This window comes from Crotalus tigris, unplaced genomic scaffold (genome assembly GCF_016545835.1).
Source record: "Crotalus tigris isolate CLP2741 ecotype Arizona unplaced genomic scaffold, ASM1654583v1 scf7180000024313.351630, whole genome shotgun sequence".
Lineage (NCBI taxonomy): Eukaryota > Metazoa > Chordata > Lepidosauria > Squamata > Viperidae > Crotalus > Crotalus tigris.
Genome location: NW_024100485.1, coordinates 30,149 through 44,234, shown reverse-complemented (window position 1 = coordinate 44,234; position 14,086 = coordinate 30,149). Strand labels below are relative to the sequence as shown.

The 14,086-nt window shown below is 42.0% G+C and overlaps 1 protein-coding gene across 5 annotated transcripts in view; it reads left to right on the top strand.

The window, feature by feature from the left end:
• Positions 1-14,086, top strand: part of CCDC71 (coiled-coil domain containing 71) — a 58,981-nt gene that overhangs the window by 21,046 nt on the left and 23,849 nt on the right. Inside the window, exons 1-2 of one of the 5 annotated variants that reach the window (XM_039324974.1) lie at positions 4,803-4,934; positions 5,880-5,958. The exons of 1 other annotated variant lie outside the window; for it this stretch is intronic. The gene's annotated coding sequence lies outside the window, so the exon portion shown is untranslated. Of the gene's footprint in view, positions 1-4,737; positions 4,768-4,802; positions 4,935-5,879; positions 5,959-14,086 lie in introns of those variants that run through there. 3 more of the 5 variants (XM_039324973.1, XM_039324971.1, XM_039324969.1) reach the window with 3 other exon arrangements.

Sequence of the window (14,086 nt, the reverse complement as noted above, 5' to 3'; positions counted from 1 at the left end):
TATACTAAAGCACCTTTGGTTTGTTAAAAAATAAATAAATTATCAGGGTCCAGTCCAAGCCAGGAGTAAACAAAATGGAGACTGCTTTAAAAAGAAGGTTGTAGTTTATTGAAGAGCAGAGCCAGACAGAAAGATGGCTCTGATAAAGCTGACTACATGTTGCTGGGAGTGGTGGATTTTTATGCTTTCTTGGGCTTTTGAGGTTGTTTCCTGTTTCTGTGGCATGAATTTTGACCTGAGGTTCAGTGTGCCTTTCTGATATTCTGATGGTGGTGGGTTAATCCTATTAGGTCCAAAATCTTGGGCCCATAACTCCTGTGGAACTGAAATCTGGCAAATTTTATAAAACGGTTTAACACAGCAATTATCATAAACAGTTTATGACAGTGATGGCGAACCTTTTAGAGACTGAGTGCCCAAAACCCGGGCCCACCGCCCGTCCTGTCACCCCCGCCGTACCCACCCGCAGGGCCACTCACCGCCTCCATGGCCCGCCACAGATTGCCCACACAGCCCAGCAGCACCATGGTGGCCACACTGTCCACCTGTGCCCCACAGCATCAACTGCAGGTGATGGGGCACGAAGGCAGAGTCTTGTCCCCACTGCCTGGCTGCCACATCCTTGGCTGCACGTGGGGGCGACTCTCCTCCAGGAGTGCTGCTGGTAAGGAGGGAGCCATGGGGGGAGGTGGGGCTGAGGTGACAGCACATGTGCCCACAGAGAGGGCTCCACCACCACTGGTTTATGACATAATAAAAAATGTCCTGTGTCCTGTGCTGATATTTGTGCTATACAGTACAGTCCAACACGGGCTATTTTCAAGGCAGATATATCTTTGAATGTGTCCCAGTTTTTCCACTGAAGGCAGCATGTTAGAAGCTCTGTCATTGTTAAAGACATTGAGGAATCTGGTAAGGAAATAACTCTGAGCCATGCCTGACAACTGACTATGCTTATACATAAACCATAGGTCAGACATCATGAGTTTTCCCATGACGAGTGAGACAGGATTTGATCCATACAAGATTAATAATGAAACATGTGACAAATGCTCATTTGGAGGCATCCATGAGCATTAGACTCAACCTCCATTGCCACACCACTTTCTTGAAGTTTAACTTTGAAGGTTCTAATGATTATTCCAATTGGGAGAAATGAACAGTGAGAGAGAAGGAAAATTAAACAACCTTAAAGATGCACAGATCTTTTGTACAGGTTTTTTGTACAATTGTACAGGTGGTTCTCTCATGAGGCGTGGGGGATAAAAACCCCGTATTGTCAAAATGTGAAGGGATTTAGAATGATAAAATGTCAGAATTGGAAGGGATCTTAGAGATCTAGTCCAACTCCCTGTCCAGTAAGGAATCTTCAACTACAGCTATTATGTACACAATGCCAGTATTTATAATAGCCTGGGTGGCGGCAGGTGGTTGTTGTTGGTACTTAGCTGGAAGACTATTAATTGACATATTTTTTTCCAAAATGCCCATGTGACCCTTAGGAGTGATGATCTGTGCAATCATGTTACCAACATATAAAGTTTATCATCCATATTAATTTATAGTTATCTTGTTCATATATATCTTTTGCCATATATTTTTTGTGATAGTAAGAATGTGTAAAGGAATGAAGAGATGACTGCAAAAGGGAAGAAATGTTAAGGGAGATAAAACAGCAACGTAATTTTTGGGACAGTGGAAAGCATGAGAAAGAAACACAAAACAGCGTCCACTTGGTTCTGTTTGATATAAGATGAGGCACACAGAAATTCTGACAGGTTCTCAAGATTCTGTTATGATACTCTATAATAATAAAGTAGCTTTTCTGGATTCCTTGTGATGCCAAGTTCCTGATCTGGCCTGTCTTGAAGTATTGACCAAATACATGAAACCCAGTCAAAGTAGACCAGAGAGTTAAAACAACATGTTTTGGAGGATTTCAGCTTATACAGTATATGGAAAAATACCAGAAGACTTAACAAAGGATAGTTCTTAGAAAACAGTACCCAAAACATGTTTCTCAAGATAAGAGATGGATCCTATCTGGATGAAGTGATGGCACTCAAATTGAAAGTGCTGATAGGAATGAGAAGCACAAACTATGACCAAGCCTTCTCAGAAGTTATAAAAGGGACAAAATTCTAGTATTTTGAAGGCATCAACTCTTCTGAAACTCAAGTTTTGTCTGCTGTTTATATTGAGTTGTGTAAGGATGTACATGTGTACATATACTGCATGTGAATGTATGAGGCAGTGAACACATAAGCATCGACAAGGGGAGCAAGGAGGAGCAATTATTTTTTTTATAGCCATGGACTTCATTATGTGACTGCACATTAATGCAAATTATACAATTTATGATGTGTCATGACATCATGTGATGTTATGGCTTCTGCCAGATACCTGCCACTGATCAATAGTGCTGGAGGATGCAACAACAAGATTTTGTTGATGCTGACTTTATGATGATGGAATGTACAGTTCTTGACCTTTGAGCATGTAAGTTGTAAAAGATAAGACTTAGCTCATACGCCACTGCACCTATTTCATCCGGTTTTTCAGTACTTTTCCAAAACACATATTGATTCTAATTTTCAGCTTAGGTTTGGGAGGAAGGAGAGAATCTTCAATAACGACCATGTAAAGGAAAATAGGCTGAAAAGACTGTGATCAGTCCAAGGTCATCCAAAGATTTTAGTGGTCATCTGGGTCATTTCTGGATGAACCGTACACCAGGGGTCCCCAACCTTTCTGGATTGGCGGCCTGGGCTGGAGACACCTTTACATGTGTGAGCACGTGCACATGCAAATGGGGCTGCGTGTGCACAAACAGGGCCGTGATTCCGTGTGCGATGCAAATGGGGCTATGAACACTCATGCGATGCTCGGGCAATGCTAGTGCCCGTGTGATACTAGCGCGAGTGGGGATGTTGTGCTTGCAACAATGATACTGGCATGATGTTGCAATTCTAGCGCGAGTGGGGGTGCACTCGTGGCAAGGCTAGCGCCTGCCCAACATTCAATGGCATTGCAAGTGTCCACGCACCGCCGCAACACTACGGCAAGTGGGGGGCATGAGCGCACACATGCATATGCACTGGCCAGCCACTCTCACAGCCCAGTGGCCAACAGCCCACGGCCCGGTAGTGGGCCATGGATCAAAAGTTGGTGACCCCCACAATACACTACATTGGTCATTAAGTAATTTATGAGTAATACAAAACAGTACTGCTTATAATATGCAGGACAAGTACATCCTGATGCAATGATGCCTTGCCCAATTGATGCCTGCAGGTTTTGTTGGAATTACAGCTTGCAGTGTTTCCGATCAGCTGGGAAATCCAGACATTGTGGTTACAACATATCTGAAGACATCTGCTGGCTAAATGAATAAGTCAAATGCGGTACAGATTATCCTCAGATTACAACCATTTGTTTAGTGATTGTTCAATGTTCCACTGAAAAAAGTGACTCACAACCAGTCTTGTGACCATCATAACATCCGGACAATCACATGATAAAAATGTGGGTGATTGGTAACTGGCATGTATTTATGATGATTGCAGAATCCTAGGGCCATATAATTGCCATTTACAACTTTCCCAGTCAGGTTCCGACAAGCAAAGTCAATTGGGGAAAGCGGATTTACTTAATGACTGCACAATTCACTTAATAACTGTGGCAAAAATATCACAAAATGAGGCGTGACTCACTTAACAACTGCCTTGCTCAACAGTGGAAATTCTGATTCCACAGTGATTGTAAGTCAAGGGACTACAAGTATTGAGTCATCATAGGCGCAATATGGAATCAGCCATGGATTTAAGAATACGCTTAACACTTTGACATCAATTGATGAATACTAATATTTGATGTTTCAGTTCACAACTATCAACAGTAAAGAAATATGCCACAGACTAGCACTTGGTAGAGAAATCATGAAAGTCTTGGAAAAGATATTCAAATGATGATTTTCTATACTGCACTTAACAAAGATCAGAATTGTACAAGTTATGGTATCCCACTCTTCGGAAGCAAAAGTCGGATTTGAAGATATACAACAGAAAGAGTATTGATGACTCTGAATTTTGGATCAACGGATCATTCAATAAGTCAACCCAAGGTTCTCAGTCAAGGCACAAATGATCAGGCTCACATTGTCCTATTTTAGACATATTATGCAAAGACCAAGCTCCCTTGAAAAGCTTTAATGCTGGGAAAGATGGAAGGAAAAACCAGAGGATGACCAGCATCTTGCAGCGGTAAGGAAGACACCATTGGAAGACCAGATTAAGGACAGAATGTCATGGAGAAAATCTATACAGTTGCCAGGAGTCAACCATGACTTAATGGCATATCATCATCATCATCCAGAAGAGACTGTTATGGGAGGTTCCCCACCATATGAATCCATATCTAGAGACCTTATCTAGTCTTCATGGGGTGGAAGCTGCAAGAAGGTATCAGGTGACCTAAAAGATGCTCTGGCAAATGAGAAAAGAAAGAGGAAAATTGTGAGGCAGAAGAACTTTTTGAGATGAGCAGAAGGTGAGAGGCAGGTGCAAGGACAGCCCCCCCCCCCAAAGATTGGTGGGCAGGGAAGGTGGACAGAAGATGGGCAAAGGGGTGGGCGGGGCTTGAGTGCTGCCAATGAGGCAGGGGCTTGGGGGCGGGGCTCTGAAGGTGGGCGGGCCAACACGTAGGAAGGAAAGGGGAGGGGTCAAGTAGAGGAGGGACCGAAGCTGCTTCTGTGGAGGTGCTGCCCAGGTGCTGAAGGGAGGGGGGGGACGAGGGGCCCCCCGAGGGGGCAATTAGGGCACTTTTCGTGCGGCCGGAAGCGGAAGTGGCCTCATATTTCCGGCGCTCCGCGGGCGGGCGGCCATGTTGCAGGGGTGGATCGGCGCAGCGGCTTTTGCTGGGTCCCGCGGTGGCCGGTAGGTTGCGGGCTGGCGCCGCCCGGGCGCCGTGAATCCCCGACGGGGGCGCTGCAGCTGGGACTCGGCTCGAGGCGTGGCGGCTCGTGGGGGGGGGGCGCTCCTCGGCCTCGCCTTCTCCCCCTCCGGCTATGGGGTGCTCCTCCCTTCGCGCTCCCGCCTCTTCTCCCCCGCCTCTCTTCCCCGCCCTCTCCCGGCCGGTCTGCGGGTAGCCCCTGGCCGCCGCTTGCGCGGGATCTCCCCCGCCGACACACCCCTTCCCCAGCCCGGCCGCCTTCCCCGCCGCCTGGCCCCGCCCCGCCGCCCCTCTTTTGCCTTGGCATCGTCGTCCCCTCGTCCTGCTTCTTCTCCCGGCTACTTTGGCTTAGTTTTCGGGGAGGAGGGAAGCCCCATCCCCACGCCTGATCTGGTCGAGCTGATCAGCTGTCAAGACGGAGCTGGCATCCTCAAGATCTGGACTAGTTTTGGGAGATCCATCCTCTTGGCCAAGGCTGCGCTAATTCTGCTTCTGCCTTGGCCCTGCGTCTAGGCTGCTTTCTCAAAAAGAGGGAGAAAAAAGTGGTTGTCACTGGGTTTTGTAGAAGGATTTTGACTATGGTTTTGCCCCAGCTTGGGTGCACCTCTTGGATGAATTGATGTGAGTTCTTCATATATTGCTCCACACAAGTTTCATTGCCACAAAGAATAAACAATAATAACATCCCACAGGGGATACGGCGGCTATCTATATATATTTGGAATTAGACATGATTAGGGCAGAAATGCTTTTATTCTCAAGATTTTTGCTGTCTTGAATGGCAGAGATCAGATACTATTTCGAAGGCCAATAAAGAAAAGGTACTGTAATAATACATTCAGAAGCAGTAGTTGCAACATTTCTAGGACTTCTTCAGTCATTTGTGGACAATACATAAGGTTGCAGTTATTTGCTTATATCTATTTCAGTATCACAACACCTGCTGCAAGACTCTGGGAATGAATTAAATATATCTTTGCTTGGAAGTATTTGTTTTTCATTCAACAGGTATGAAGTTAATTTGTGGTATACGTCTTTGAGAAAATATCCAAAGTAACTCTTAAATTTATTTTATCAAGCAAGCTTTCATCAAAAGGCAAATTATCCTCTTGTTACTGTACCATAGCTCTTAATTCATTTGGTTAATATATCATCTACTCTTTCAAAACCAACTTACATCTTTGACTGATTAATGTGAAGATCCAAAACCATTTTGTTACATTAAAAATTTGGTGGCTTTAGTTTCTCTTTGGGGTTGTGAATATTGGCCACCAGTTTTGTTACAAAGGATCATTTACTTCACATATTCACTATGGTTAATAATTAGTCTTGATTTTTAGAGTCTCTCTCCTCCCCAATCAAAGTCTTTGTAAAAACTTTTACCCATCACTAAAAGAAGTGAAGCTAAAACAAAATAAGCTGAGAGTTCTTTTAGGTTTGGTTTTCTTGTTACCCAAATTTTGGCACAACTACCCAAAGCATAAAATAAACTAATAAGTGAGCCATTTTGGTTGTAAGGAGAAGCTGGCTAGAACTTAAGATCTATTCACAAACAGGTCATAAAGCATAATGAATGTGTTGTGTGAGAACACTAAAGCTGTCTTGCATTGCAGCTTTATGCATGTTTATTTGAAAGTTACTCTGCCTGTATAAAGAAGAGCTTATTTCCTGATAAGTGTTCACAATTGTGACAACTGGGTGTGTTGCTTTGATTAACAGTTATTTCCAGCAGGACTTTTGAGTGGTACTGGATTATTTGAGTTTGAATTTGATCCTAAATGAGTGGTGTTGAGTGGTACTTTAGTGTATGATAGAGATAATTATTTGGGGTATGAGAGCGTTGGTTTTGAAAACCTTTTTATATAATGTGCTTTGTGCATCTTTGAAACAGTTATTTGAAATATTTTCTGTTTTACAAATGTGTCCAGAGACTTGTGAGAGACTTGCTTAATTTATCTTTTCATTTCATAGAAAAATTACAATGTGATGTGCAAAAATCAAATGCCTACAAATGGACCAGCTGGCTTTGATATAGAGTGACTAATACTGTATTTGGAAGAGGCATGTTTGCTTTGGGTGCACAACAGTGTTGTGTCATTATTTTTCTCCTCCCTTAGTGACTGAACATCCTAATTACATGATAGGATTGTGTCATGCTGCAGTGCTGACACTGATATGTTTTCTGTGTTCATAACATACGATATTACATGAGGAATGGAGAAAATGAACTGGGCTGAGTTATTGTTAAATCCAAATCTGGTCTCAATTGCCATCAGATTTAATAAAAAGTAGAGCTTGTACGAATTGAACCTTGTTGAATATTTAATCATTGCAATCAGTCATATTTTGGCTAATCATATTTTGGCTAGATATTATATTTTATTAGGATTGGACGACATGGTGTGCCCAAATTAAACAACTCACATAATAGTTTAAATAATAAATGAACCAGCTATCTGTTTTGATTGTTATTCATGAGCCCCTTTGGCTTTTAACATAATAGAGAGTAATTTATATTATTTTTTAACATGGTATGTTGTAATTTTTTTTTTAACATAGACTGGTGGCAAATTGTGGCCTTATCCAATTTTCCATTCACTTTTGTCCAACTATAGATGTGAATCCTTGTGCCTTTGTTCCATAGTTTACTTCAACCTTAATGGCTTATTGAATTGAGTTGTTGGGCCAACCTGTATTCTTTTGTTTTGTGTCCTAGTGTTTCAGTTTTAAAATAAAAATATGTATCTAGAATTCCTCCATGTCTGTGCTGACCAATGACTAATTATTTGTTTGTTAAATGTTTTATGACATAATACAAAATGTCATAAAACATTTCCTGTGGTCAACTACTGATGCTGGACTGTGTTATACAGTTCAACATGCTCTACTATTTGGAAGTTGCATAGTTTTTGGAAGGTGAAATTTTGCATTTATTTAACAGAGCATCATCTTTATTATTGTTTCATGAACTATAACTGAAGCCTGGCACTAAAACCTAGATTTAGAAGTCATAGGGTGTTTTTTTTTTAAAAACTTAGTCATAGGACAGTGGTTCTCAACCTTTTTAATGCCGCGACCTCCCAATTGGTCGTAAGTCGAGGACTACTCAACCAATCGTAAGTTGAGGACTATTCAACTGGTGCAGCACCGTTTGCAGAATGGGACTTTTGGCGGGCTCAGCAGGGCGGAGACAGCCTGGACAATTTCTATTGGCTTTTGAAAGCCAATAGAATTAGACTCTATTCAAGAGAGTCTATTCTATTGGCTTTCAAAAGCAAATAAAATAAAAGGGAGTAGCACGGCTAAGAAAAAAAGGGGGGGTGGAAATGGTGGACTACATTGTTTGGCGATGCCCGTGAAATGGTCGTTCGACCCCAAATGGGGTCCTGACCCACAGGTTGAAAACCACTGTCATAGGGTGTTTTAAAAAAACCTAGTTTAAATTAAGCATTTCTTGTGTGTGATATTTCATACGCTTCAGATTTCTAAACATATCCTGGAATAACGATCTAAAAAGTGACCAAAATGAAGAAGTGTAATTTCATTTCTGCATTTAATATAACCATATATTTGTTGGGAAGCGATTGCTATGTGTGAATTTAAAACTATACTTGTTAGCCTGAATTATTTTGAAAGCACTCCTACTCCTTGTTAAATATAATCTTCTAACTAGCTGTTGGACTCATATAGCCAAAAGGAAAATATTTGTTGGTTTCAAATCACTATTTAATTTGAGGTTTTGCATTGTGAAGATCTAAGACACAGATTTATCTGAAAAAATTAAGACTGTTATTCGTCCTCTAAAATGGCAGTGACCAAGTAGTACCGGATGTGTTATATTTTGAATTTATGTGGATCAGTGTCAAGACTTAAAAGGTCTAACAAAGAGAAGAGAAATCGATGTGTTCCCTAAAGCTGAATGCATTCCAGAATCCTCTGCCACACAATACAGCATTATTTTTGGAGGCAGGTTTCTTCTTCCTGTTGTTTGGAACCCACACGCAAATCCTTAAATGCCTGTACTGCTCACCAGATCTTCTTGCTGATTTAGAAGTAGGGAACCATCCAACTGTTTTGGAACTACAGTGGTCATAATAGGTGGCCATGTTGTTTGGCTTATTACAGGGGTCTTCAAACTCGGCCCTTTTATGACTCATGGACTTCAACTCTCAGAATTCCTCAGCCAGCATGCCTTGCTGAGGAATTCTGGGAGTTGAAGTCCATGAGTCATAAAAGGGCCGAGTTTGAAGACCCCTGGCTTATTATAAAACTTTTCATCCAAAAACCTGTAAAGAATACCAGTTGATTAATCCAACAGGTAAAATGGGAAACTAATTGATACAATTTGTGAAATCCCTTACAAGTAAGCAAAGTTATTTCCATTTATGAACCCTTTGTTCAATGAGATTTCATGTAGGGCTTTCAAACATCTGAGGGGTCCTTGGTGCTCTCTAAGCTTGCTTGTTTTCTTGCAGAGGTTTTATTACCGAAATTTAGGTAACATCATTAGTGCTAGTGACGTTATCTAGGGATCTAGCACTGATGATGATACCTAGTTTGGGTAATTAAACATCTGCAAGAAAACAAGCAAGTTCAGAGAATACCAAGGACCCTTCATTTCAACCCTGAGCTACAAATAATAATAATAGTAGTAGTAGTAGTAGTAGTAGTAGTAGTAGTAGTAGTAGTAGTAGTAATGATGATGATGATGTTGGAAGGGACCTTGGAGGTCATTGAGTCCAACCCCCTGCTCAGGCAGGAAACCGTACACCAACCCCCTGCTCAGGCAGGAAACCCAACCCTCAGGTAGGCAACCCAAAACACTCAAAGAGCCACTTGGACCCGTTCCCCACCGAAAACAAAACACCGGGAGCCGCAAAACCCTTTGATATCTAAAATGAAGATAACACTGCATATATCCTTTTTTACCTTTATTATAGGTATGTGTGTGTTTGTGTCTGTGTTTGTTTGTGTGTATGTATGTATGTGTGTATGTGTATGTATGTGTGTATACACACACACACACACACACACACACATACATATACATACACACACAGGTAAAAAGGGATATATGCAGTGTTATCTTCATTTTAGATGTCAAAAGGGTCTCTCTCTCTCTCTCCCTCCCTCCCTCTCTCTCTATCTGCCCTTGGTCTGCCAGTCCTCTTCCCCCACTCTCTTTCTTTCTCTCTCTCTTTCCTCTCTCTCCCTCCCTCCCTCTCTTTCTCTCTTTCTCTCCCCCCTCTCTCCCTCTCTCCTATCTGCTGGTCACCTGGCAAGCTGGCTTCAAGCTGTTCTCCCACAAGCTCAGGGGTAGGCAATCTCGGCTCTTTTATGACTCATGGACTTCAACTCCCAGAATTCCTGAGTCAGCATAGCTGGGCTAGCTAGCTCTCTCCTGCCCTTTCTGCTTCCTGCTTCCTGCAGAGACGCAGCAAAGGGAGGAGCTCTGCCCAATAAGCTTTTCAGCTCCTCGGAGAACACTGTGAGTGTACTCTGTTTTACACACAAACACAGAGAGAGACAGAGAAACGGAGAGAGAGAGACAGAGAAGCAGGGAAGCACAATTGCCTCGCTTTGTCTCTGTCTCTCTCTGCAAATGGCAGAGGAGGCTGGGAGCCACAGGGGAAGGCTCAAAGAGCCGCATGCGGCTCTGGAGCCACAGGTTGCCGACCTGTGCCCTACACCATTTCGGACAAATGGCTGTCCAGTCTCTTCTTAAAAACTTCCAGTGTTGGAGCATTCACTGCTTCTGGAGGCAGGATCTCCTTTATTTCAAACTTCTGCTTCCACTCCACTTCCACACCTTTTCCTGAGTTTGAGTGTTGGTAGAGACATATTGTTTCTGAAAGAATAATAAACTATAGATTACAAGAAGACATTTGCTATGGTAACAAACATCTCCCAGCTAGTGCAGAACATACTTAGATGCAACATTTGGTATATTTTGAAATGAAGACAGTTCTGTAGCTGTGAAAGTACAACAAATAGTGTGATTGCCTCTGAAGACCAACTGCTGAGAGACCACGTTATCTCAAATGGACCAACGTATCGAATGTGTTCAGAATCCAGAGTTCATGACTACTGTGGAATTGAAATCTGGCAAATTTTATAAAATACCTTGTGACAGAAACATTATCAAGCCTTTTATGACATACTGCAAAATGTCATAAAACATTTCCTGTGGTCAGCTGCTGACGCTGGACTGTGCTGTGCAGCTCAACGTGCGCTACGTCCAAGGCAAATACATCTCTGAATATCTCCCTGAATTTTTAAATAACTTTTCAAGTATGTTAGAAGCTTTGCCACTCTTGAAGGTGAAGAATCTGGTAAGCAAATATGTCTGAAATGATGACCCAAGAGGTCATGGGTTGGCTAATATAATTCTAATAATGAAGAAATGAAGCATTTCAAACTGAAACACAGCAGTCTTCTGATCTATAGTTTCTTTCATTCTTCTGTTTCCTGTTTGAAGATAGGGAAAATTTTGCCTCTTCCAGTCATCTGGTACTTAATCCATTATTTAGGATATCTCAAACATAATATGTAAACCTTTGGCCAAAACATCATCTGTTTTTTTCTCAGTACTGAAGGATGAGGGCTATCAGTGCATGTAGCATAGATGTGTGTGTGGACAAGAATACCAACCTTGCTACCAATCAAAATGAAGCCTCTAATAGCGAGTGCTACATAAAGTGCACTAACCAAATAGGTGGTAAGACAATAGGGGAACTCAGGCACCACACAGGTTATGTAGAAAGGAAACACAGGGCCACCCACAAAGGACTCAAATGTTTATACACCAATGCACAGAGTATGAACAGCAAACAGGGTGAACTAGAAATTCAGGTTAACGAGGGCAGATACGATATTGTTGCCATTACGGAAACATGGTGGGATGAAACTCACACATGGAACACACAGCTAGAGGGATTTAAATTATTTAAAAGAAACAGACCAAATAAAAGAGGAGGTGGAGTTGCTCTCTATATAAGAAATAACTACATCTCCACAGAAATAGAGTACAACAATGATAAAAACTGTCTTGAATGCATTTGGGTCAATATAAAAGGGGGGGAAATGACACTGCCATAGGTGTATACTACAGACCACCCAACCAAACAGAGGAAATAGATGAACTTTTTGCTAGTCAGCTAACTAAGGTATGTAGGAAGCACACCACAATAGTAATGGGGGACTTTAACTACCCTGACATCAACTGGGAGACAAACTCCGCACCAAGTGGAAGATCAAACAGGTTCCTGGCAAACCTAGCAGACAACTTTGTCTCCCAAAAAGTAGAGAAGGGAACTAGGGGATTAGCCATTTTGGATCTAATTCTCACTAACAGAGATGAAATGATAGACGGTGTTGAAGCCATAGGAACCCTGGGAGGAAGTGATCATGCAATATTAGAATTCAACATTATAGAAGCACAACCAATAGAACACAGTCAAACTAGAGTCTTGGACTTCAAGAGAGCTAATTTCAATAAACTTAGAGAGGGCTTGGGAAGGATTCCATGGATGAGAATCCTCAAGGGGAAAACAACTCAAGAAGCTTGGGAAATTTTGAAAAATGAGATAATAAAAGCACAGTCTAGCACAATACCAACAAAGAGGAAAAATAACAGCTCTCAAAAGAAACCAGCATGGCTGCATAAAGAACTCTCTGACAAATTGAAAGATAAAAAGGACAAGTACAGAAAGTGGAAAGAGGGGAACATAACTAAGTCAGAATATCAGCAAATAGCCCGAGCCTGCAAAGATGAAGTGAAGAAAGCCAAGGCTCAAAATGAACTAAGGCTTGCGACCAAAGTCAAAAATAACAAAAAAAGCTTCTTTCAACATGTAAAAAACAAGAAAAAAGTGAAGGAAATGATTGGTCCATTAGTGGGTGAAGTGGCAAGAAGGTGACAAGCAACAGGGAGAAAGCAGAACTATTTAACTCATTTTTTGCATCTGTCTTTACACAAAGGGAAAAAACAGACCAACCTATCAAAAATAGTGCCATAAAAAACAAAACAGAAACACAAGTTAAGATAGGCAAGAAAATGGTTAGGGAGCACCTGTCCAGCCTAGATGAGTTCAAATCGCCAGGACCAGATGGATTACACCCCAGAGTTCTCAAGGAACTGGCAGATGTGATATCGGAGCCACTGAACTATATTTTTCAAAGATCCTGGAACACAGGGGAACTACCAGAGGACTGGAAAAGAGCTGATGTAGTTCCCATCCTCAAAAAAGGAAAAAAAATGGATCCAGGAAATTACAGACCTATCAGCCTGACCTCAATACCTGGGAAGATCCTGGAAAAGATAATCAAACAACGAATCAACGAACACCTAGAGGCAAACAAAGTCATTACTAAAAGCCAACATGGGTTTGTCAAAAATAGATCATGCCAGACAAATCTTATTGCATTCTTTGACCAAGTGACAAAATTAGTGGATCAGAGGAATGCTGTGGACATAATTTACTTGGACTTCAGTAAGGCATTTGATAAAGTAGATCACAACCTACTACTTGACAAGATAGAAAAATGTGGGGTAGACAGAACCACCACCAGATGGATCCGTAGCTGGCTGACCGGCCGTACTCAGCGAGTGGTCCTCAATGGAACTGCATCTATATGGAGGGAAGTGTGTAGTGGGGTGCCCCAGGGCTCTGTTCTGGGCCCAGTACTCTTCAACATCTTCATCAACGATTTGGATGAAGGGATAGATGGGGAACTCATCAAATTTGCAGATGACACCAAGCTGGCAGGAATAGCCAACACTCCAGAAGACAGGCTTCAGATACAGAAGGATCTGGACAGACTTGAACACTGGGCACTAACTAACAAAATGAAATTCAATGGTGAAAAAAGCAAGGTTCTACATTTAGGCAAGAAAAACCAAATGCACAAGTACAGCATAGGTGGCACCATGCTCAATAGTAGTAACTGTGAGAGGGACCTCGGAGTCCTAGTAGACAATCACTTAAATATGAGCCAGCAGTGTGCTGCAGCTGCCAAAAAGGCCAACACAGTGCTAGGCTGCATTAACAGAGGGATAGAATCAAGATCACGTGAAGTATTAATACCACTCTTCAATGCCTTGGTAAGGCCACACTTGGAATACTGCATCCAGTTT